At 44.0% G+C, this 21,326-nt stretch overlaps 1 long non-coding RNA gene across 1 annotated transcript in view; it reads left to right on the top strand.

The window, feature by feature from the left end:
* The window catches only part of LOC137206771 (uncharacterized), a 94,178-nt gene extending 73,421 nt beyond the window's left edge, over positions 1–20,757 (top strand). Inside the window, exons 2-5 of the long non-coding RNA XR_010934826.1 lie at positions 1,358–2,593; positions 3,792–4,240; positions 18,433–18,536; positions 18,647–20,757. This is a non-coding gene — a long non-coding RNA (uncharacterized lncRNA). The remainder of the gene's footprint in view (positions 1–1,357; positions 2,594–3,791; positions 4,241–18,432; positions 18,537–18,646) is intronic.
* The last annotated feature ends 569 nt before the right edge of the window (positions 20,758–21,326 follow it).

The following is a 21,326-nucleotide window of genomic DNA, read 5'->3' as shown; positions in this document are numbered from 1 at the left end:
CCATAATATACCCCGAGCATCTTGCCTTCCGGGAGGCGGGTCTGAGCCTTTCTCTTCTGTCTCCCCGCGTGGCTGCCTTGTGAACTAAACCCTCTCTGCTGCAAACCTCGGCGTCTCAGCGATTCGGCCTGCTGCACGTCACGCAGAAGGTTCGGGGACAAAGATGGTGAGCCGGCCGGGGGTGAGTCCAGACGGACCTTTCGCCCGTGGCTGGTCGGCCCCTTGCTGGTATTTTGAGTCCAAGCAGCTGCGTCGTCCTTCTGTTCCGGGGACTGTGCCCCGGGTTTCCTCAGTGAGACGCTGCGGGCCTTTGGCGCCTAGTTTTGTTTTGCAGCAAAGAAACGGTTTTGGGTTTGGAAGACGTCTTTTGGGTGAGTAACACACCTGTGCCTAGGTTGTTTGGCATTCCCGTCCGGATTGGGGGGGGAGAGGGGGGGAGAGGGTGGAGGCCCACCTGGCAGGATTTTGGTAGAAAATAGAAAAGGTTCCAGCTGCTCAGGTGCTCCATACCTGGGTTGGAGGCCCAAGGCGCTGGGTTCGGTCTTGTTTTTGGTCTGGTTTGTTTGTTCCACGATATCCTTTAGACTCTGGAGCATAATGGCCTAAAAATGGATCCTTAGGTTACAGTACAAGTTTGCAACTAGATTTATTTTGTAAATGGGAAGAAAAATGGGATGAAGTACCTTATGTACAGTCTTTTACGTTATTGTGTCAGAATAAAGCACGTGCAGAGAAGATGAAGGCCCAACAGGAAGGGAAGGCAAAGAAACCTGGTTTGCTTGATTAGGAGGAGGCGGACTTGCTGTGGGCTCAGCTGTGCACCCCGACTGCTCTTCCCCCGCCCCCGTATGATGGCGCCCCTGCTCCTTCGCTGCTGGTGCCTGAGCCACAGCCTCCGGCTTGGGGTGGAGGGCGCCCTCCCAGTCTCTGAGGATGGAGAAGTAGGCATGGTCTCCCCGCTCATAACCTCCAGGGCACTGGATTTGGCCAGGGAGCTACCCATTCTCAGGCAGGGCAGTATCCATTCAGGTGGGTCCCCGGTGGGGTGTGGACACTGAGACTGGGCAGCTGAGGGGGTGGATCTGGGTCCATCTTCCCTTTGCAACTTCGGATTTATTTCCTTGGAAAGGTAGTGTGCCACCTTCTGGAGTTGACCCAAAGAGAATGGAAACTCTTCTTTCATTGTTTTTTTTTTTTTTTTTTGGTACGCGGGGCTCTCACTGCTGTGGCCTCTCCCTTTGCGGAGCACAGGCTTCGGACGCACAGGCTCAGCGGCCATGGCTCACGGGCCCAGCCGCTCCGCGGCATGTGGGATCTTCCCAGACCGGGCATGAACCCATGTCCCCTGCATCGGCAGGCAGACTCTCAACCACTGCGCCACCTGGGAAGCCCTCATCGGTATTTTTTTGCAACCCACAGCCCAACTTGGGCAGGTGTTCAACATTGAATAAATACCCTCCTCACTTCAGAAGAATGTTAAGTGGTGCTGAGGAGGGAGAACAGTTTCGTACAGAAAGCCCTGGCAGCCCCCTATGGGCTGCTGCAAGCGGAGCTGTACCAGCAGTGGATCCTAACTGGACTGCGAATGCTGGAGATGGGCTAAAACTTAAGCATCATGGAGACTGCATTCCTGCAGGCTTACGAAGAAGGGCGCCGAGACGGTGAAGCCTCATTGAAGTACAGGAGGTAAGACAGAAACTGAATGAGGATCCTTCAGAATTTCTGGAAAGGGTCTTTAAAGCTTGTAGGCAATATACAGATAGAGACCCTGAGGCTTCAGAGAATCTAAGGATGGTTCATGTGACTCATTGATCAGAGTGCTCCCAGCATACAGAAGAAACTGCAGAAGTGGGAGGGACTTTAGGGATGTCTTTGTCTCAACTTGTTGAAATTGCCTTTAAAGTTTCTAATGGCAGGGAGCAGGCTCAGGAGAAAAGGGAACACTGGAGAATGAAACAGCGGACTGCTCTGCTGGCGGCTGCCTTAGCAGAGGGAAGAGCTGGACCAAATGGAGGACCCCCCCCGAGGGACCCGGCCAGAGGTAGCAGGACATCGATAGTGGGATCCCGACAGTGTGCATATTGCAAACAGCAGGGACATCCTAAGTAAGACTCTTGAAGAAGGTAAACAGGTGGCACATCAGATGCCAGAGTTAACTGCGAAAGACAGTGACCACAAAAGACAGGGCCAGAGGCTCCTTTAAATCCCGACTGTCTCAGTATCTCCCATATGGAGCCCTGGGTGATTATGGCAGGGGGCCACTTACTTGGTTTAAAATGTAAGACTTACTAAATTTTGTTCTGAGTCTTATGTTAGCAACTGGGGTGTCCGGAGAAACCTTGAAAAAGCCTTTTCTCCAGCTGCTAGACTCTCAGGTGGAGGAGGGCCCATCGGAAGCATAGCTTTCTGGACAAGCCTGAATGCCCCAGTCCCCTTCCGGGATGAGATTTACTAACTAAATGCCAAGGTTAGCTTTGCACCTGGAGGAGTGGACACCACAGTTCCACCAGAGCAGGCTTGTACATCGCAGGCTCTATTGCTCCGACCTCAAAGGGAACAGCCGGTAGCCATTCTGGAAGAGGTACTGCAGAAGGTGAGTCCGGAGGTATGGGCAGATGGGAGGCTGGGAAAAGCAAATACAGCTCCACCCGTACAGCTGAGGCTCTGCCCTGGGGCAAAAATTCCAAACTTCATGCAGTACCCAGTAAAGGAGCAGGCAAAGCATGGAATTCATCCCCTGCTAACAGCCTTCCTCGAATATGATTTAATGCGTCCCTGCGAGTCACCTTATACTCCAGTTTTACCAGTCTAGAACCAGGTAGAGATGAATATTGGTTTGTGCATTACTTAAAAGCAATTAATCGAATTGTGGAAGATACTCATCCAATAGTCCCTAATCCATACACTCTCGTCACTACTGCTCACCAGAGATTTTTGTTGGTTTACTGAACTGATTTGTAGGAGGTTTGGGGGTTTGTTTTGCATACCCTTGAGATTTGAACCCCAAGAATGGTTTGCTTTTAATGGGAAGATGTAGATACAAGGGTAAAACAACAGTATTGCTGGACGGGAAGTCCTCAGGGCCTTAAAAATTCCCCCATGGGGCTACCCTGGTGGCGCAGTGGTTGAGAGTCCGCCTGCCGATGCAGGGGACACGGGTTTGTGCCCCGGTCCCGGAAGATCCCACATGCTGCGGAGCGGCTGGGCCCGTGAGTCATGGCCGCTGAGCCTGCGCGTCCGGAGCCTGTGCTCCGCAGCGGGAGAGGCCACAACAGTGAGAGGCCCGCGTACAGCAAAACAAAACAAAACAAAAAAAAACCCCATGATGTTTGTAGAAATCCTGGCGAAATATTTGAAGGCCCTTCAACTAAAACGAGGGAGCCCTGTTCCAGTATGTGGATGGTATCGTTCTGATTGCCAGTAAAACAAAGGACACCTGAGACCAGAATACAGTTTTGCTTTTGAACTTTATGACTGAATGAAGCTATAAGGTGTCCAAGAAAAAGGCATAGTTCTCTGCCCTCTGTTAAATACTTGGGTTTTGAACTCTCATAAGGACAGAGAGACTTGCTCCCTGACAGAAGGGAAGCTCTAGCCAGGGTTGCAGTTTCCACTATCAGGAGGCAATTGTGGGGATTCCGGGGAATAGCTGGGTTCTGCTGCATTTCGATCCCCAACTTTGGATTCGTGGCAAAACCATGTTAGGAAGCTCTTAGAGGAGGAGGAGATGACACTCTAGACTGAAATCTTGCAAGAGTAAACATCCGGAAGACCAGCTTCATTCTCCTTAGACTGGACCTTGTGTGGAACGTGATGGGAAATGGAAACCATACTGCAGAGGAGAACTGTCGACCGAGATCGTCCAAGCCTTGGCTGGCTCCAGACCCTGTACACTGACTTCTCCCAGTGGGCAAGTGAACCCTAACAGATTTTAAGCGGCTTTTCAGAAAGAAGCCAGAAGAAAGAAATTAAGGCTTGCAAGGACAATTCAATGATTAGGACTTCTCATACTTGGGCAAAAGCAGGTACTCTCTCTAGCTGTTGGATATTTCATCCAAAACCTTTTTCTGTATTTGATCATGCTGACCCCTTGATCCTGCCTGTCATTAATTTTTATTTTTTTAATTATTTGTTTTGGCCGCACCACGAGGCACGTGGGATCTTACTTTCCCAGCCAGGGATTGAAACTGAGCCCCCTGCATGGGAAGCATGAAGTCTTAACCACTGGACTACCAGGGAAGTACCTGTCATTAATTTTTTGACTGTCCCTAACCTCACTGTAACATATCAGATTAGGCTAATCAACAGAATTTCCTGTCATGTTTTTCCTTGTCTAAGGTGAAATTTGGTCCTTGGGACCTCAGATGTAAAAAAAAAAAAAGACTATAGTCTACCCCGGTCAAGGTTATATTAGGTGAGGACAGAAAACATACTTATTTTTCCCCAGCCTGTGTTCCTTCCATATTTAAGTGTTTCAGCCAAACTGATAATGATTGGGACTCTCCAATATGTAAAAAGGTAAGATACTGATCCCTGGCTTGACCTTGTCCTAGATAAAATCCCTAAAATAAGCCTGCATTTTAACAGTGTGTGCCCCCTCAGGGTACGTATTTGTCCGCCGTTTCAGTGATCAGTCTTGGGCCTATGACTGCTGGCACGTAGGTGGTATCTGTTTCTTGGGATCAACTTGAAAGTGGGAACAAGAGAATGTTTTCAAGTGAGCACTAAACAGTTGCATTCCTGAAGCTTTGGTTAGCCCTATGCTTTTGTTGTTTTTAATTGGAGTATAGTTGGTTCATTGAATACAGTGCTGTGTTAGCCCTATGCCTCTTCTCGGCAGGAATTACATTCAGTCATCGCCCCCTCTTCCCTGGAGATGGAGGAATGATGTAAAGATGGGGGGGTGGTGGTAAAACTGGGCAATTATCAGTCAAACCCATTTCACCTGCCGTCACTAATCAAGGTCATTCATTTTGAAACTTGCATGTTCTCCAAGCAGCATGTAGCCTAAACAGTGTTTGTCCCAGTTGTTTTCTAGGAGCTTGGAGTCAGATGTGTCTAGTTTGAGCTGATCTGGTTAAGATTGGATAGGACCACTGACCCTCCAACTGGGCCTGCCCACGTGTCCACTTGGTGGCCTTTTGACTCAAAGGGTAACCCTCAGATCATGCTAAGCACCTCCATTTTTGCATGTGCAGAGGCCTGTAGCTTAGTTACTCCTGTGCAGAATGACAGTCACCGCAACTTTTTCCAATTACCCATCCTCACTGCCCCCACGCCTCAGACTGCCTTGCTTCTTTATTCCATAAACACCTGGCGTCCCTTGCCTTCCAGGAGGTGAATCTGAGACTTGTTGTGTCTCCTTGCTTGGCTGCCTTGTGAATAAACCCTCTCTTTTCTGCAAACCCTGACATCTCAGCGTTTTGGCTTGCTGCACGTTGGGCAAAATGATCCTGGTTTGGTAACATTCACAAGGGCATTACTTAGATCCTCCCCCAATCAAGTTTTTTTCTTTTATTTTTAACGGGTGAGTGTCTCTCCCTTCTCACTGACATTTAATTTTTCCCTTTTCCTAAACAAACAACACCCTGAAGAAATGAAACTGAGCAGGACCCTGGGGGATCTTCCTGGGGACAGCTCTAGTAGTTTTCTGATGGCATTTTAAGGCTTCTCTATTTATAGTATCATGTCATCTGCAAACAATAACAGTTATACTTCTTTTCCAATTTGTATTCTTTTATTTCTTTTACTTCTCTGATTGCCATGGCTAGGACTTCCAAAACTATGTTGAATAATAGTGGTGAGAGTGGACATCCTTGTCTTGTTCCTTATCTTAGAGGAAATGCTTTCAGTTTTTCACCATTGAGAATGATGTTTGCTGTGGGTTTGTCACATATGGCCTTTATTATGTTGAGGTAGGTTCACTCTGTGCCTAGTTTCTGGAGGGTTTTTATCATAAATGGGTGTTGAATTTTGTCAAAAAAGCTTTTTCTGCATCTATTGAGATGATCATATGGGTTTTTTTTTGTTTTTTTTTGGTGTTTTGTTTTTTGCGGTACGCGGGCCTCTCACTGCTGTGGCCTCTCCCGCTGTGGAGCACAGGCTCCGGACGCGCAGGCTCAGCGGCCATGACTCACGGGCCCAGCCGCTCCGCAGCATGTGGGATCTTCCCGGACCGGGTCACGAACCCGTGTCCCCTGCATCGGCAGGCGGACTCTCAACCACTGCGCCACCAGGGAAGCCCCAGATCATATGGTTTTTATTCTTCCATTTGTTAATATGGTGTATCACATTGATTTACATATATTGAAGAATCCTTGCATCCCTGCGATACATCCCACTTGATCATGGTGTATGATCCTTTTAATGTGTTGTTGGAGTCTGTTTGCTAGTATTTTGTTGAGGATTTTTGCATCTATATTCATCCGTGATATTGGTCTGTAATTTTCTTTTTTTGTAGTATCTTTGTCTGGTTTTGGTATCAGGGTGATGGTGGCCTCATAGAATGTTTGGGAGTGTTCCTTCCTCTGCAATTCTTTGGAAGAGTTTGAGAAGGATGGGTGTTAGCTGTTCTCTAAATGTTTGATAGAATTCACCTGTGAAGCCATCTGGTCCTGGACTTTTCTTTGTTGTAAGATTTTTAATCACAGTTTCAATTTCATTACTTGTGATTGGTCTGTTCATATTTTCTATTTCTTCTTGGTTCAGTCTGGAAGGTTATACCTTTCTAAGAATTTGTCCATTTCTTTCAGGTTGTCCATTTTATTGGCATAGAGTTGCTTGTAGTAGTCTCTTAGGATGCTTTGTATTTCTGCGGTGTCTGTTGTAACTTCTCCTTTTTCATTTCTAATTATATTGATTTGAGTCCTCTCCCCTTTTTCTTGATGAGTCTGGCTAATGGTTAATCAAGTTTGTTTATCTTCTCAAAGAACCAGCTTTTACTTTTACTGATCTTTGCTATTGCTTTCTTTGTTTCTATTTCATTTATTTCTGCTCTGGTCTTTATGATTTCTTTCCTTCTGCTAACTTTGGGTTTTGTTTGTTCTTCTTTCTCTAGTTACTTTAGGTGTAAGGTTAGATTGTTTATTTGAGATTTTTCTTGTTTCTTGAGGTAGGCTTGTATAGCTATAAACTTCCCTCTTAGAACTGCTTTTGCTGCATCGCATAGGTTTTGGATTGTCATGTTTTCATTGTCATTTGTCTCTAGGTATTTTTTCATTTCCTCTTAGATTTCTTCAGTGATCTCTTGGTTATTTAGTAACGTACTGTTTAGCCTCCATGTGTTTGTGTTTTTACGTTTTTTTCCCTGTAATTCATTTCTAATCTCATAGCATTGTGGTCAGAAAAGATGCTTGATATGATTTCAATTTTCTTAAATTTACTGAGGCTTGATTTGTGACCCAAGATGTGATCTATCCTGGAGAATGTTCCATGTGCACTTGAGAAGAAAGTGTAATCTGCTGTTTTTGGATGGAACGTCCTATAAATATCAATTAAATCTATCTGGTCTATTGTGTCATTTAAAGCTTCTGTTTCCTTATTTATTTAAATTTTGGATGATCTGTCCATTGATGTAAGTGAGGTGTTAAGGTCCCCCACTATTATTGTGTTACTGTCGATTTCCTCTTTTATAGCTGTTAGCAGTTGCCTTATGTATTGAGGTGCTCCTATGTTGGGTGCATATATACTTATAATTGTTATATCTTCTTCTTGGATTGATCCCTTGATCATTATGTAATATCCTTCCTTGTCTCTTGTAACATTCTTTATTTTAAAGTCTATTTTATCTGATATGCTTTCTTTTGATTTCTATTTGCATGGAATATCTTTTTCCATCCCCTCACTTTCAGTCTGTATGTGTCCCTAGGTCTGAAGTGGGTCTCTTGTAGACAGCATATATATGGGTCTTGTTTTTGTATCCATTCATGAAGCCTGTGTCTTTTGGTTGGAGCATTTAATCCATTCACGTTTAAGGTAATTATCTATATGTATGTTCCTATGACCATTTTCTTAATTGTTTTGGGTTTTTGTAGATCCTTTTCTTTTGTGTTTCCCACTTAGAGAAGGTCCTTTAGCATTTGTTGTAGAGCTGGTTTGGTGGTGCTGAATTCTCTTAGCCTTTGCTTGTTTGTAAAGCTTTTGATTTCTCCATCAAATCTGAAAGAGATCCTTGCCGGGTAGAGTAATCTTGGTTGTAGGTTCTTCCCTTTCATCACTTTAAGTATATCATGCCACTCCTTTCTGGCTTGTAGAGATTCTGCTGAGAAATCAGCTGTTAACCTTATGGGAGTTCCCTTGTATGTTTTTTGTCATTTTTCCCTTGCTGCTTTCAATAATTTTTCTTTGTCTTTAATTTTTTGCCAGTTTGATTTACTATGTGTCTCAGCGTGTTTCTCTTTGGGTTTATCCTGTATGGGACTCGCTGTGCTTCCTGGACTTGGGTGGCTCTTTCCTTTCCCATGCTAGGGAAGTTTTTGACTATAATCTCTTCATATATTTTCTCTGGTCCTTTCTCTCTCTCTTCGCCTTCGGGGACCCCCTATAATGTGAATGTTGGTTGTGTTTAATGTTGTCCTAGAGGTCTCTTAGGCTGTCTTCATTTCTTTTCATTCTTTTTTCTTTATTCTGTTCCACAGCAGTGAATTCCACCATTCTGTCTTCCAGGTCACTTATCCGTTCTTCTGCCTCAGTTGTTCTGCTATTGATTCCGTCTAGTGTAGTTTTCATTTCAGTTATGGTATTGTTCATCTCTGTTTGTTTGTTCTTTAATTCTTCTAGTTCTTTGTTAAACATTTCTTGCATCTTCTCGATCTTTGCCTCCATTCTTTTTCTGAGGTCCTGGATCATCTTCACTATCAATATTCTGAATTCTTTTTCTGGAAGGTTGCCTATCCCCACTTCATTTAGTTGTTTTTCTGGGATTTTATCTTGTTCCTTCATCTGGTACATAGCCCTCTGCCTTTTCTGCCTTTTCATCTTGTCTATCTTTCTGTGAATGTGGTTTTTGTTCCACAGGCTGCAGAATTGTAGTTCTTCTTGCTTCTGCTGTCTGCCCTCTGGTGGATGAGGCTATCTGAGAGGCTTGATGGGAGGGACTGGTGGTGGGTAGAGCTGACTGTTGCTCTGGTGGGCAGAGCTCAGTAAAACTTTAATCCACTTGACTGTTGATGGGTGGGGCTGGGTTCCCTCCCTGTTGGTTGTTTGGCCTGAGGCAACCCAACACTGGAACCTACCTGGGCACTTTGGTGGGGCTAATGACAGACTCTGGGAAGGCTCACACCAAGGATTACTTCCCAGAACTTCTGCTGCCAGTGTCCTTGTCCCCACAGTGAGCCACAGCCACCCCCACCCCACCTCTGCAGGAGACCCTCCAACACTAGCAGGTAGGTCTGGGTAGTCTCCCCTGGGGCCCCTGCTCCTTCCCCTGGGTTCTGATTCGCACACTACTTTGTGTGTGCCCTCCAAGAGTGGAGTCTCTGTTTCCCGCAGTCCTGTTGAATTCCTGCAATCAATTCCCACTAGGCTTCCAAGTCTGATTCTCTAGGAACTCCTCCTCCCATTGCCGGACCCCCAGGTTGGGAAGCCTGACGTGGGGCTCAGAACCTTCAGTCCAGTGGGTGGACTTCTGTGGTATAAGTGTTCTCCAGTCTCTGAGTCACCCACCCAGTCGTTACGGGATTTGATTTTACTGTCATTGCGCCCCTCCTACTGTCTCATTGTGCCTTCTCCTTTGTCTTTGGAAGTGGGGTATCTTTTCTGGTGAGTTCCAGTGCCTTCCTGTTGATGACTGTCCAGCAGCTAGTTGTGATTCTGGTGTTCTTGCAAGAGGGAGTGAGAGCACGTCCTTCTACTCCACCATCTTGGTTCCTCCTCTCCATTATGGTTTGTCATAGGATATTGAATATAGTTCCCTGTGCTACACAGTAGGACCTTGGTGTTTATCCATCCTGTATATAATACATCCGCTAACCCCAACCTCCCACTCCATCCCTCCCCCAACCCCCCGCCTAGCCCAACCACCAATCTGTTTTCTATGTCCGTGATTCTGTTTCATAGATAGGTTCCTTTGTGTCATAGTTTAGATTCCAGATATGAGTGGTATCATATTGTATTTGGCTTTCTGACTTACTTCACTTAGTATGATAATTTCTAGGTCCATCCATGTTGCTGCAAATGGCATTATTTCATTCTTTTTCGTGGCTGAATAGTATTCCATCGTGTGTGTGTGTGTGTGTGTGTGTGTGTGTGTGTGTGTATAACATCTTTATGCATTCATCTGTTGATGGACATTTAGGTTGTTTCATTGTCTTGGCTATTGTGAATAGTGCTGCTATGAACATAGGGGTGAATGTAGCTTTTAAAATTATAGTTTTGTGTGGATATATTCCCAGGAGTAGGATTGCTGGATCATATGGTAATTCCTTTTTTTTTTTTGGCTGCACCACATGGCATTTGGGATCTTAGTTCCCTGACCAGGGATTGAACCTGTGCCCCCTGCAGTGGAAGTGCAGAGTCTTAACCACTGGACTGCCAGGGAAGTCCCTCATATATGTGGTAATTCTATGTTTAGTTTTCTGAGGAACCTCCATACTGTTTTCCAAAGTGGCTGCACCAACTTACCTTCCCACCAACAGTGTAGGAGTGTTCGCTTTTCCAAAGAACAAATTTAATGAGATTGAGAAAATGCAGAAACAAAGGAAACCAGTCAAGCAAGACAAAATAATAGTTTAGCCATAAAACAAAGTCGAGAACCTTGAGTTCCTCCTCCAGGGATACAGATAATATCCTGAGCCATACCCTTGAGTTCTTTTGCAGAAACCCCCACCAGGTGGAGGAAGTTAACTGCATGCTGACCACCAGCACATAGACCCCAGACCAGTTGGAACCAGAAGGTTGATAACTGAGATTCTCGAAACATCATCCTGTTATGTCATCATCAACCAGAGAATTGTACAGGAGCTGATTACCAAACTGTGACCCTTTCCCTCACACTGTTTTTTTTGTTTTTTTTTGTTTTTTTTGTACGTGGGCCTCTCACCACTGTGGCATCTCCCGTTGTGGAACACAGGCTCCGGACATGCAGGCTCAGCAGCTATGGCTCACGGGCCCAGCCGCTCTGCGGTACGTGGGATCCTCCTGGACCAGGGCACGAACCCACGTCCTCCACATTGGCAGGCGGGCTCCCAACAACTGTGCCACCAGGGAAGCCCCATCACACTTTTTTTTTTTTTGCGGTACGTGGGCCTCTCATGTGACCACACCAGGATATTCTTCCCTACTGGGTTGCCTTGAATGGAATTTTTCCTTTGGGGGGTGGGGTGGGAGAAAGCATAGGACTTGGTGGTCTGGTTCTGAGCAAAATGCTTTTTTAAAAAAACTATATTTATTTTGGCTGCACCAGGTCTTTGTTGTGGCGCGTGGGATCTTTTAGTTGTGGCACACGGACTCTTAGTTGCAGCCTGCTTGTGGGATCTAGTTCCCTGACCAGGGATCGAACCCAGGGCCCCAGCACTGGGAGCACTGAGTCTTACCCACTGGGCCACCAGAGGAGTCCCCCAAATGCTGCTTTAATTGGAGTGTTCTCTTCTGGGTTGAGGAATGCTTCAGCCATCCCACACTGCCCTTGCGGTGACTGGGAAAGTCCCTGTTAAACCAGGGCTCGTTGGTACCCCCATCTGGAACAACAGGTAGGAATCTTCCATTCTTGTGCCAGGGAACTGTGATCCTGAGAGGCCTCTCAGCACTGGGTTGCCTGGTTCTGATCTGTTTCTGGTAATACCAGCTGTATGACAAAAAGGGAAATCAGAGCTCTATTGCATCTTGTAGTCCTCTGGGGTGTATTTTACAAAACTGGGAAATCTTCAGCTATGTTTCTATGAAAAGAAAGATGACTTTTTTTTTTTTTTTTTAGAAAGATGACTTTGTTCTAATACCACATGGCCAGAATGTTTAAACTGGAGAAAAATGGCTTTGCATTGTGGTGGACTCTCTTGTTGGGAGCATGGGCTCTAGGCGCGTGGGCTTCAGTAGTTGTGGCACACGGGCTCAGTAGCTGTGGCTCGCAGGCTCCAGAACGCAGGCTCAGTAGCTGTGGCCCACAGGCTTAGTTGTTCTGCGGCATGTGGGATCTTCCCAGACCAGGGCTCGAGCCCGTATCTCCTGCGTCGGCAGGTGGATTCTTAATCAGTGTGCCACCAGGGAAGCCCCAAAACTTTTTTTTTTTTGCATATGCAGTTAGGGACGTCTGGCTTGATTTAAAAAAAAAATTCTTTTTTGGGGGGTGATGGTGGTGGGATGAATTGGGAGATTGGGATTGACATATATACACTAATATGTATACAATAGATAACTAATAACCTGCTGTATAAAGAAAGTAAAATTAAAAAAAAATTCTTTTCAAAATTCTGGCCCTGAGAGAGCAAAAGTTCTCCTAGGTAAAAGGTTAAGTTATAACTTATTTCCTTGAAATGCAAACACAGCTCACATTGTCTGAGACTATGGTCTCAGCTTACCTGGTAGAACCTGAAACTGAGAGGAAATGGGAGAAGCGTTTTAAAACTCAAGTAAACTTATTCCAACTGTTATAAATTAATGTGTTTTAGACATCTAATTCATGACTGTTTTAAAATGAAACTATGGGATCTCTAGTTCTGTCTTTAAAAATTAATTTGTAAATGAGCTCTAATTGATTGGCTCAAAGGGAATTAAGTGCTTATATAAATTCTCAGGAATACAACAGAAATTAACCCAAATGAATTTCAAGTTCATGTGATCTGGGGGAATATTCAGTATTAACCTAAGTTTAATACCAGATATTAAGTTTGGTTTAATACAGACCTGTCTCTAGAGTCATCAATATTAAGTATAATACTTTTATTGTACTTAGGTTTACTGAAAATCAAATTCTCATTATCCCTGTTGCAAATTTTGTCAGCAAGATTAACTTGGTATGATATTGTTATAAGTAATAGAGATAAATGGGATAAAAGCTTTTAGGTGAACTCTTTAGGAATAGTTGTTTGTTTTTCCAGATTTTTGGTAACTTGAGTTTTCCTAAATGAAGGTAAAATGATGAAAATTAACTGAATGTCTAAATCATTTTAAAATAAGATGAAATACTGGAACACTTGCTAAACAAGTCTGTTTACAGCAAGTTTGTTTACCTAATTTAGTTTTTCTCTAACGAGGACAAAGGTATGTCTAATAAACCCAAACATATTTTGTACCACATTGAAGAAACTGTGCTATGAGAAAATGTTTTTAGGTTATAGAAGATGTTCCTAAGTTTGCTAATCAGAAAATGCTGGTATGATAAACATTTCACAGTTGCTTGCTTCTTGGTTTTTGCTAGAGATTAAAGTTTTTAAGGGTTAAAAATTGTGATAGGTAATTAAAAAGTACTAGAAATAAGGGAAACATTTCAGTATGTAAAGGAAGTAGGATATATGTTGTTGGCAAGAAGGTATGAAAAATGGAGATATTTTTGTTAAAGAGTAGATTTGTCCTAGAGCTGGTTGTTTCTGGATGGGGAAAGAATAAGGGACAAACTCATATGGATATAGGAAGTTGTGGAAGAGGAACCTTGAGAAAAGTTTTGTTCATGATCAGAACTGGATAAGATTAGACTGAATTCAATCTAAGTAAATTAATTTTATTATTAAAAGTAAGCTGATAGGGCTTCCCTGGTGGCGTGGTGGTTAACAATCCGCCTGCCAATGCAGGGGACACTGGTTCGAGCCCTGGTCCAGGAAGATCCCACATGCCATGGAGCAACTAAGCCTGTGTGCCACACCTACTGAGCCTGTGCTCTGGAGCCTGTGAGCCACAACTCCTGAAGCCCATGTGCCTAGAGCCTGTGTCCTGCAACGAGAAGCCACTGCAATGAGAAGCTGATGCGCTGCATCAAAAAGTAGCCCCCCATCGCCGCAACTAGAGAAAGCCTGCATGCAACAACGACGACCCAATGCAGCCAAAAAGAAATTTATTTTAAAAAGTATGTTATTTATTTAAGCTGATACAAGACTGGAGCTTTTTTTTTTTTTTTTGCAGTACACGGGTCTCTCATTGTTGTGGCCTCTCCCGTTGCGGAGCACAGGCTCCAGACGCGCAGGCTCAGTGGCCATGGCTCACGGGCGTCGCCGCTCCGCGGTATGTGGGATCTTCCTGGACCAGGGCAAGAACCCATGTCCCCTGCATTGGCAGGTGGTCTCTGAACCACTGTGCCAACAGGGAAGCACTGGAGTTTGATTTTTTGTTATGAGACAGTGTTCTTGGAATATTGAGCTACTTTAAGTAAGACTGTCTTTTATTATTTTTTAATATTTTGTCCGCACCATGCGGCTTATGGGATCTCAGTTCCCTGACCAGGGATTGAGCCTGGACCACAGCACAGTGACAGTGCTGAATCCTAACCACTAGAACACCATGGAACTCCCAATAAGACTTTCTTACGTGATCTGTTGTAACCTTCTGTATTTGCCTTTGAAATCTTCTCTGTCACTTTAGTTAAGTGAATACTTTCACAATACTTACGATTCTACTTGACCAAGTGTTTTAAAACTTTATTAAAAAAAAACTTTATTGAAATATAGTTGATTTAGAGTGCTGTTAGTTTCAGGTGTACAGCAAAGTGATTCAGTTATATATGTGTGTGTATATATGTATGAATACGTGTATTCTTTTTTAGACTCTTTTCTATTATAGTTCTTACAAGGTATTTTTAAAAAATTATTTTTGGCTGCGTTGAGTCTTCTTTGTGGTGAGCGGGAGCTACTCTTCATTGTGGTGTGTAGGCTTCTCATTGCAGTGGCTTCTCTTGTTGTGGAGCATGGGCTCTAGGTGCACGGACTTCAGTAGTTTTGGCTCGTGGACTCTAGAGTGCAGGCTCAGTAGTTGTGGCGCATGGGCTTAGTTGCTCTGTGGCATGTGGGATTGTCCCGGACCAGGGCTTGAACCCCCGTCCCCTGCATTAGCAGGTGGATTCTTTTTTTTTTCTTTGAAATAGGATTTACTTTTTTTCTTTCTTTCTTTCTTTTGGCTGTGTTGGGTCTTCGTTTCTGTGCGAGGGCTTTCTTTAGTTGTGGCAAGCGGGGGCCACTCTTCATCACGGTGCGCAGGCCTCTCGCTATCGCGGCCTCTCGTTGCGGAGCACAGGCTCCAGACGCGCAGGCTCAGTAGTTGTGGCGCACGGGCCTAGTTGCTCCGCGGCATGTGGGATCTTCCCAGACCAGGGCTTGGACCCGTGTCCCCTGCATTAGCAGGCAGATTCTCAACGACTGCGCCACCAGGGAAGCCCCTGGTAGGTGGATTCTTAACGACTGCACCACCAGAGAAGCCCCATTACAAGATATTGAGTACAGTTCCCTGTACTATACAGTAGGTCCTTGTTGGTTATCTATTTTATATTATAGATAGTAGTGTATATATTTTAATCCCAAACTTCTAATGTATCCCCCCCACTCCATTTCCCCTTTGGTAACCATACGTTTGTTTTCTATGTTTGAGTCTGTTTGTAAAATAAGTTCATTTGTAGGATTTTTTTTAGATTCCACATATAAGCAATATCATATATTTGTCTTTCTCTGACTTTAGTATAATAATCTCTAGGTCTATCCATGTTGCTGCAAATGGCATTATCTCATTCTTTTTTATGGCTAATATTCCACTGTGTATATATATACCATATCGTCTTTATCCATTCGTTTGTCCATGGACACTTAGGTTATTTCCATGTCTTGGCTATTGTGAATAGTGCTCCTATGAACATTAGAGTGTGTGTATCTTTTTGAATTTCTCCAGGTCACCAGATCATATGGTAACTCTATTTAGTCTCTTTTAAGGAACCTCCATACTGTTCTCCATAGTGGCTGCACCAATTTACGTTCCTACCAACAGTGTAAGGCGTTTCCTTTTTCTCCACACCCTCTCCAGCATTTATTATTTGTAGACTTTTAAAAATTAATTAATTATGGCTCTGCGGGCTCTTCATTGCGGTGCACTGGCTTCTCTAGTTGTGGCACGTGGCCTTTAGAGGGCATGGGCTCTAGAGCGTGTGGGCTCAGTAGTTGCACCACAAGGGCTTAGTTGTGGTATGTGGGATCTTAGTGACCAGGGATGGAATCTGGGCCCCCTGCATTGGGCACATGGAGTCTTAACCCTGGACCACCAGGGAAATCCCTGTAGACTTCTTGATGATAGCCAATCTGACTGGTGTGAGGTGATACCTCATTATAGTTTTGATTTGCATTTCTCTAATAATTAGTGATACTGAACATCTTTTCATGTACCTGTCGGCCACCTGTATGTCTTCTTTGGAGAAATGTCTATTTAAATCTTCTGCCCGTTTTTTGATTGGGTTGTTTTTTGGATATTGGGCTGTATGTATATTTTGGAAATTAAGCCCTTGTCAATCTCATCATTTGCAAATATTTTTTCCCATTCTGTAGGTTGTCTTTTCGTAAAGCTTTATTTTTTAAATATTTTCCTTATTTTTTTGGCTGCATTGGGTCTTAGTTGTGGCACATGGGATCTTTGTTGAGGAATATGGGATCTTTTTCGTTATGGCCCATGGTCTGCTTGGGTTTCTCTCTAGTTGTGGCACGCGGGCTCCAGAGTGCTTGGGCTCTGTAGTATGTGGCACGCGGGTTCTCTCATTGAGGCACGTGGGTTCTCTCATTGAGGCACGCGAGCTCAATAGTTGCAGCACGTGGGATCTTAGTTTCCCAACCAGGGATGGAACCTGCGTCCCCGGCATTGGAAGGCAGATTCTTTACCACTGGACCACCAGGGGAGTCCCAGTAAAACTTTATTTTTGACAAACTTCCTCAAATCAAATTCTAAATTGAAGTTCTTTTGACCTCTAATTTGGGACCTTTCAAAGGCCCCTGAGGCATCTCAGAGAGAAAAATATTAAACTAATTCAGATTATTTGGTATGTTAAATTACACGAGAAGCACTATCAAATGAGTGGTGATAAAACCTTCTTAGGTGGGCTTCCCTGGTGGCGCAGTGGTTGAGAGTCTGCCTGCCGATGCGGGGGACGCAGGTTCGTGCCCCGGTCCGGGAAGATCCCACATGCCGTGGAGCGGCTGGGCCTGTGAGCCATGGCCGCTGAGCGTGCACGTCCAGAGCTTGTGCTCTGCAACGGGAGAGGCCACAACAGTGAGAGGCCCGCCGTACTGCAACAAACAAACAAACAAAAACCTTCTTAGTTAATTTCTTAGGTAATACTGTATGGGTAAACATCATCAAGTGTTCTAAAAATTATATGAAGTTCCTAAAATTTGGAGATGTCCTGGTATTGTTATCAGTCTTAATTCTAGTTATCTGTAAAAGATTATACGTCACAGCAACTTGGTTAAGCTTCTTTGTCAATTGCATTGTAATCAGATCCTTAACTGTGCCTTTTCAAGTCTTCTGTCATTCACAGATATTTCACTCATGCTTTTGCAAAATCTTAAGATTCACAGAAAGGACCTTTTGGCAAGTAAAAGATTGATAACTTCCAGATCATACTGCTGAACTAGTTAAGAAATTCTAATGGAAACCCTGATTGTTTCATAAAACTGTTAACAAGATTAAGATCAAGATTAGTTACATAGTACTGAGTAAACTAATGAATATGGTTATGTTTTTGTCTGAAACACTGCTGGCTTTTAGTCTGTGTTTTCTAGACATAAGGAAACCTTTCCCTTTATAACAATTTGGTAAGTATGACCTCTGTAAGTGGAATTAAAACATTTATCTTTTCTCTTGACCTGATCCCTCCAGGAGTTGGAAACTCAGAGTCCCAACAGCTTTATCAGCTGAATAAGGAAGGTCACCTCCTGGCAGGAGCAGGAATATTGAGGTATTTTAGGAACCTTGAGAAGGGAGGAATTCTCTCATATCTACGGATACTGCAGGCAAAATCCGATGGCACGTTGTTGATGATTTTCCTGGCCTCAAGAGGTTTTTAAAAGTTCAATTGATATTCCTTAAGAAAAGGTCTAGCACAGCCAACTGAAAGAGCCTATACGACCAGTTACACTTAGGTAAATCAGGCTGTTTACTGAAACTAGACGTAATTTGGCCCAATTTGGTAGAAAATGAGGATAAATTAGAGATTATGTTTTGATAATATACCTTTTGGATATTGAGGTTTTGTATATACTGAGGGTTTATTATCTACATCCAAGATGACCTTATTGCTATATTATAAAGTATTTTAATTAAGTTACTAAAGGAATATTCTAAGCTTGTTTCTGAAACTGATCATGGTAACCTATCTTTGGATGAAGATCAGATGCCCCATGACCCACAACCAGGAGATTATACGTACTGGAAAGGACATCACTTGTAAGGCTCCAACCTAAATGAAAGAGCCCCTTTCTCAGGTACTAAGTAGCTCATGCACAGTGAAACTGACTCTTGAATTAATATTTCCCACTCAAGGCCTTCTGTACTAGACTGGTCGATAGAAAGGACTGCTGACCTCAACACCCGCAAGAGAAAAAGACAACAGCAGTGGTAGACAGCAACCCAGGAATCTGGACCAGGTCTGTTAAGATCCATCCTAATTCAATGGAACTGTTCACCAAACGTGTCTCCCTACCAAAATGGAAACTTTTTGTTTTATTTCTAATATACTTCTGACTCCAATGTTCAGGAAAGAAAGGAAATTCTCCAGTGAAGCTGAATAACTGCTCACGATGTGTATCACTGCTTGCTACTGAAAGGTCTGCAAACAAAGGGAAAATGATGGAGGAAACTTTCACGTATTGAGGTATGGAGAAGTCATTCTGGCTTATAAGGTAAGGCTGTTCTAGTTTATCAAACATACATTGTACATCTGCTTTAACCATTAAAGAATGCATTTAAAAAATCAGAATGAAGTAACTGTGGTTCAGGTATCCCAAATGGATCGGGGTGCCTAGTATGGACATGGTTTCAGACACACTCCTACATTACTGAGAACTTGAACGTTCTGAACTGTATCAGACTCAAGGACACTATCAGCTGCTATGAAACCTTTCTCTAGGAATGGTAACAAGACAGCTCCAGCTATAGCCTCCCAGCAGAAGGCACTAGATTCTTTAGGCAGAATAGTACTAGATACTAAAATTGCTTTAAATTATATTTTGACAACAAAAAAGACAGGTAGTGCTTCATACCTCCTGTTATGTATATGTTAATACCCTTATAGAGTTAATTCGAAATCCTGCTTACAGAATTTACATAAAAAGGACCCACTCTGAAACCTATCTTCCTGGCTGCCATCTGTAACAGGAAGACTTCTGGGGTATGTAGTACACGGGTGCATTTCGATCATTATCCTCATTATAATATGTCTACTAATTTTCAAATGTTTGTCCAGGTGCTGTGACAAAGCAGTCAGAGAGAGAGGTAATGTTTTATAATACAGAATATTGATGCTAAGCAACTTGAGAATTCTTTAAAAATGAAAAGTCAGGGACTCGGGACTTCCCTCGTGGTCCACTGACTAAGACTCCGTGCTCCCAATGCAGGGAACTAGATCACACATGCTGTGACTAAGACCCGGTGCAGACAAATAAACATATTAAAAAAGTCAGTGACTCTCTCCTCTAATCCTGAAAAAGGTTGTTGCCTCTCTTCCCCTCAGGCTTGAGGTGTATCAAAGAAAGAGGCTGACTAAAACCAAACAGGACCCTGTGGGCCTTCCTAGAGAAAGACCCCCTGCCATGTCCCCTGTTTTAGCCTCCCAGGCCTTCCCTGAGTTCCAAAGAGCAAATTTAATTAGAAGAAAATGCAGAAACAAAGGAAAGCAGTCAACTAAGGCAAAATAATTTAGCCATAAAACAAAGTCAAGGACCTTTAGTGCCTCAAGGGCTATAACTAGTATCCTGAGCCATGCCCTTGAGTTGTTTTGCAGATATCAAGACCCCCACCAGGTAAAAGAAGTTAACTGCATGCTGACTACCAGCGTGTAGACCCCAGACTGGTTGGAACCAAAAGGCTGAGATTCCCAAAACATCACCCAATTATTCACCATTAACCAATCAGAACTGTATGAGCTGATTGCCCATCCTGTGACCTCTCCCTCAGTCTTCAAAAGCCCTTCTCTGAAAGCCGCTGGGGAGTTTGGGTCTTTTGAGCACGAGCTGCCCATTCTCCTTGCTTGGCACCCTGCAAAAAACTGGGTTGTGATAACAGAAAGTACAATGTTAGTTGCTGAGCGTTGGGTGACCTGATCCAAGTTTCTGGTTGGTAACAGAAATACTAAGAGTCATTCAACCTAAGGTACTAATAACCCCCTAAATATCATCAGAAACCGTTGGAGGACGTTTTCCTCCTGAACATCATCTTCTGACATCTAGTAAAGGTAAAAACAACTCTCCAGTCTGGCACCCTCTCATCTGTCTAGTCATTTGCCCACCTGTCCAGCACATATGTGCTTTGGTATCTCATTGAGCTCTTGGCCAGGGGCACTGGGCAGATGCAGGGAGTGCCTCCAGTGTGAGAGACTCACTGAAGTGTGTGTCGTAACTCTTACTTTGAATCTGGGGAGAGAGAAAGAAACCAACAGTTCAAAGATAGGAGGGCTTCCCTGGTGGCGCAGTGGTTGGGAGTCCGCCTGCTGATGCAGGGGACACGGGTTCGTGCCCCGGTCCGGGAGGATCCCACATGCCGTGGAGCGGCTGGGCCGGTGAGCCATGGCCGCTGGGCCTGCGTGTCCGGAGCCTGTGCTCCACAACGGGAGAGGCCACAGCAGTGAGAGGCCCACGTACTGCAAAAAAAAAAAAAGAGGAGGACACAAAACTAACCAGCCAGTCCCCAATGAAAGACAAACACGGCTTTCAAGATGTACAATTAGGGTGTGTGCTAATTTATTATGGCTGACTTGCCATTTCAGCTTCCGGGGAAAGAAAAATTCCTGTGACTTGAACTGCGGAAAGACAGAAGTTATCACAGATGTCACATGGCTCAGGGTGGAGCCAAGGAAATCAAGAAAAGTAAGATGTTTCTTAGTTTCCCTTCACTCAAAACCACTATTTTCCTAATTCTATCAAACTCCATAAAAGGCACAAAATAGAGCTAGAAACTTGGAAATATCCAAAAAGTGAGCAAAGGCTCTAAAATTGAGACCATCCCTGTTCCTCCTGTTGGCCCAAAAAGACACCCTCAGTCACCTCCCATTTTCTGTTTAGATCCCCTCTTAACTCCAGATGAAAATGCAGCTTTTGGCCAATGCATCTGCTTCCCCTGCAGTGCAGCTAGGATCCCCCAGGCCATCTCCTCTGCTCCAGCCCAGGCTGGATTCTCTCCCTGCTTATTTTCTACTCACCAGTTGTTTTTCCGAAGTTCCT

Source organism: Pseudorca crassidens, chromosome 15 (genome assembly GCF_039906515.1).
Source record: "Pseudorca crassidens isolate mPseCra1 chromosome 15, mPseCra1.hap1, whole genome shotgun sequence".
Classification (NCBI taxonomy): Eukaryota; Metazoa; Chordata; class Mammalia; order Artiodactyla; family Delphinidae; genus Pseudorca; species Pseudorca crassidens.
The sequence above is the reverse complement of the archived record's forward strand: the minus strand, read 5'-3'. Positions and strand labels throughout refer to the sequence as shown.